This window comes from Suricata suricatta, chromosome 1 (assembly GCF_006229205.1).
Source record: "Suricata suricatta isolate VVHF042 chromosome 1, meerkat_22Aug2017_6uvM2_HiC, whole genome shotgun sequence".
Taxonomy (NCBI): Eukaryota; Metazoa; Chordata; class Mammalia; order Carnivora; family Herpestidae; genus Suricata; species Suricata suricatta.
Genome location: NC_043700.1, coordinates 90,943,163 through 90,946,587, shown reverse-complemented (window position 1 = coordinate 90,946,587; position 3,425 = coordinate 90,943,163). Strand labels below are relative to the sequence as shown.

The 3,425-nt window shown below is 38.6% G+C and overlaps 1 long non-coding RNA gene across 1 annotated transcript in view; it reads left to right on the top strand.

Moving 5' to 3' along the window:
- The first annotated feature begins 848 nt into the window (after positions 1-848).
- Positions 849-3,425, top strand: part of LOC115272260 — a 78,291-nt gene continuing 75,714 nt past the window's right edge. The window contains exon 1 of the long non-coding RNA XR_003900343.1: positions 849-943. This is a non-coding gene — a long non-coding RNA (uncharacterized LOC115272260). The remainder of the gene's footprint in view (positions 944-3,425) is intronic.

Genomic DNA, 3,425 nt, shown 5'->3' with positions numbered 1-3,425 from the left:
ATTGGGTAAACAAGTTCTATGAGCCCATAAAAACAATGAGAATAATGTTTATTTCAGCAGTTGTTGTGAATATTAAACCATGTGATAATGGTCCAGAATAATGCCTGGCCAAAAAGGATTTATACTTTTAGAGGTTTCTTGCTGGATATGGCAACCAGTCGTTAAATAATAATTGCCCAGTGATTCATTCTCAGGGTATAACAATAGTCAACATTCATTGAGTGTTTACTATGTGCAACATATTATACTGACTGCTTTATACACGTTATCTCATTCACCCTTTAAAATAAACCTTTGAGATTATAGCATTATCCCTGTTTTACAGATAAGGAGACTGAAGCTCAGACAGGGACAATAATATTCTCAAGTTCACAGAATTAGCTGAGTATTAGAGCTAGGGTTCTTTCTTAGGTGGCCTGATCCTGGAGCCCATGTATCTAACCACAGTATTATGACATATGTGGGTTGATAAGTGAGGACACCCAGAAGTGTGGCATTCTCTCCTATACCATAAGGACTTCTGTGGGCTGTGGTCAAGCAGGCAATGAATGGAACATGGTGCCATTTTGGCATCTGGTGGATTTATAGGTTTGAGAACGTCAGGCACAGAATCCTAGGCGAGGAATTAGGATTTCCATACACTTAGAAAGGGCTATATTCTGTGACTTTAAGTGTAGTGTGAAGGGTGGGCAGAGACAGAGACAAGGTCATAGGAAGACCGTCCATGATTACACAAGTGGTGGCTACCATGTAACTAGAAAAGCCGGGGAAGAATGGCATTGTTGAAGTCCTTCACTCTTCAAATACAATGAATGAAAGGGGAGATACTCTTGTCAGTGATAGCTCATGTGAACACACAGGTTGATGAAATTTAGATTATATTACTCTAATGTTTTTAACAGTATGGAGATTTTCTCCTCACGATATGGATTGGTGAGAAATGGTGAGTCTGGAAATTCAAGGAGGTGGGTTCACTGAATCTGTGTAGTCTGAAGTTGTCACAGTGGCCTCAAAGTAGTTCCTTGGATTGAACAATGTTCTTAAAATTTTCCTAAGATATTATAGTCCTAACCTTTGGTTTGAGATAGAAACTCAGTTTGTTCCTTTTCTCAAAATAGAAGGTATCATAGTTGTGTTCAATAATACCAAGAATGTACCTGATCAGACAAATATTAAACATTTCTTTAGGCTTAATACCTTGCCAAATATCGAATAGGATATGAAGGGAAGTGGAAGTCACAATCCTGTCCTCAAGAATATTTTAATTTTGATTAAAGAGAAAAACAAAACACCACCAGCTAAGATTAATTGCTCTTTTAAGGAATAAGATCACATCTAGCTAGTGGAATTAATTGAACACTTTGTGAGGAAACTCATGAAATTTTACTGGCAAAAGTATTTAAATGTTTACAGGTCTGAACACTTGACATTTAGATGTGAGCCTAACTGAATGTTTATGAACAGAGAATGGTGATAAATAACTGTTTCTCCAAAGATTTCGAAATGTTTAGGAGACATGAAACAAGTCTCTTTTTTAAATTTAGCACATTTACAATAGACTAGATAAGAGGGTAAATAATATGTAATACAAGTAGTAATTCATGATAATGAAGAGCAAATGGTGATGGCCTGCTTCTGTATCACCTCAGGCAAGTCATTTGATATCTTTGGACTCTGGTAAGACATTTTTAAAAAATCATTGAAAGCTTTTTATTTGCCAGGCATTTGCTAAGAGATTTATATATGTCATATCATTTGATTCTCACTATAATCCAATGAAAGTAGATACTGTGATCATCTGTATTTGAGCCCTAAGGAAATGAAAGCTCAATGAAGTAAATAAACTTGCCCAAATTTGCACAGCTACTAAATGAAAGATCCAGGGTTCAAAGCCTTGTGTCTCTGACCCCAAAGCTAATACTTTTAATCACTCCTCCCATAAATTTTACAAGGATGGTAGTTGGGAGTGATGTTTGCATGCAGCAAACCTCAGAGATAAGGTTCCAAAATTATGAATAATGAGGATTTGATGTGACTAATCTGGAGGTGGAGGTGAGTTGTTTCTCTGGTGAGCACTAACTCCCTTGCAAACCTCACAACGGATGCAGGTGTTAAAGCTGATGCTTAAGCCCAGCCAGATGTGGTAGACAGAGGAGACTCTCAGCCCCCTAAGTGGAATCCAATGAGGGCCTTTGGCAGTAGTTTGATGGACTGTTTAGGCAACCATGTTTCCTCCTGTGTGTTGTGGTCTTTGCAACTCAGATGGATTAAATCTTTGGCCAGAAGTACTTCTCAGTGTTTGATATTTCTTAATTCAGTAAAGTATTTCATGAGTTGGATAATTAGAGACATGATCAACATGTCTCAAAATCAGTTCCTGCCTTCAGAGGCCACTGACTGGTTTGTTTTCTTTTAGATTTGGTGGATTAAGTACTGTGGCAAATAGTTCTTTGATTTTTTTTTATTCTCTACTTTTCTCTCTCTCTTCACCTTCCTAGTTCTTCCATCATACCTTCTAATGTACTTCTTTTCTTCCCCTTCCTGTTCTAGCCTTCTTTCTCAGTGAACTCTGAGAAATGGTGTTGAATGATTTTGTCAACATCATCTCATAACTCGAAGCCCTGTATTGAGCTGATTTCCTCATGGCTTATTGGGTGGAGACGTGCTAGAAATGTTAAATGCACTGTGCGGATGTTTGGGCTTCTGATCTACATACTTGAAACCAGCAGTCCCTGGGCTCTTGTGGTTCATGCTGGTATTCAGGTCTGAATACAAATCAGACCTCCATATTCTTCAAGAAGTGTCAGCATTCATGCAAGTTGAATATGAGTGGGAGACTCTTATTTTTATAATTTCATTTAAATAATATAATTTATTATCATAAATTTACATGCTACTCTACTGTAAATTAAGCCATACCAGGCTTAGCTTCAAGCACAAAGTATATCCCTTGTGAATATTATCCTTTTTATAGAGACTTTTAGGAGGGACATAGATTATATCTTACATTTAAAAAAATCATTTGTTTTTAGAGAATTCAGGAACTCAACTACTGTGATTATTTGTCCAGTCTTATTAAGATCCCACAAAGCAGGCAATGTCAGGCTGGATGGCATAGTGCAATTCTATTTATTCACTGCACGTTTATTGAATGCATCCCTGTTTCAAACTCTGCTACATGTTAGAGTTGTAGGGAGAGTGGGAATGGAGTTAGATTGATGCCTCACTTGTAGAACATGTCACTTGAGTCCTCACTAAAAGAGCTCAGGTGTCCAAAAGTAAAATCACTTAGCAGTACATGAAATGACTGATTCAACACTGATGAGAGCTTTATGACTGAAGCAAAACATGTCTCCCCCCCCCCCCCCCCCCCCCCCCCCCCCCCCCCCCCCCCCCCCCCCCCCCCCCCCCCCCCCCCCCCCCCC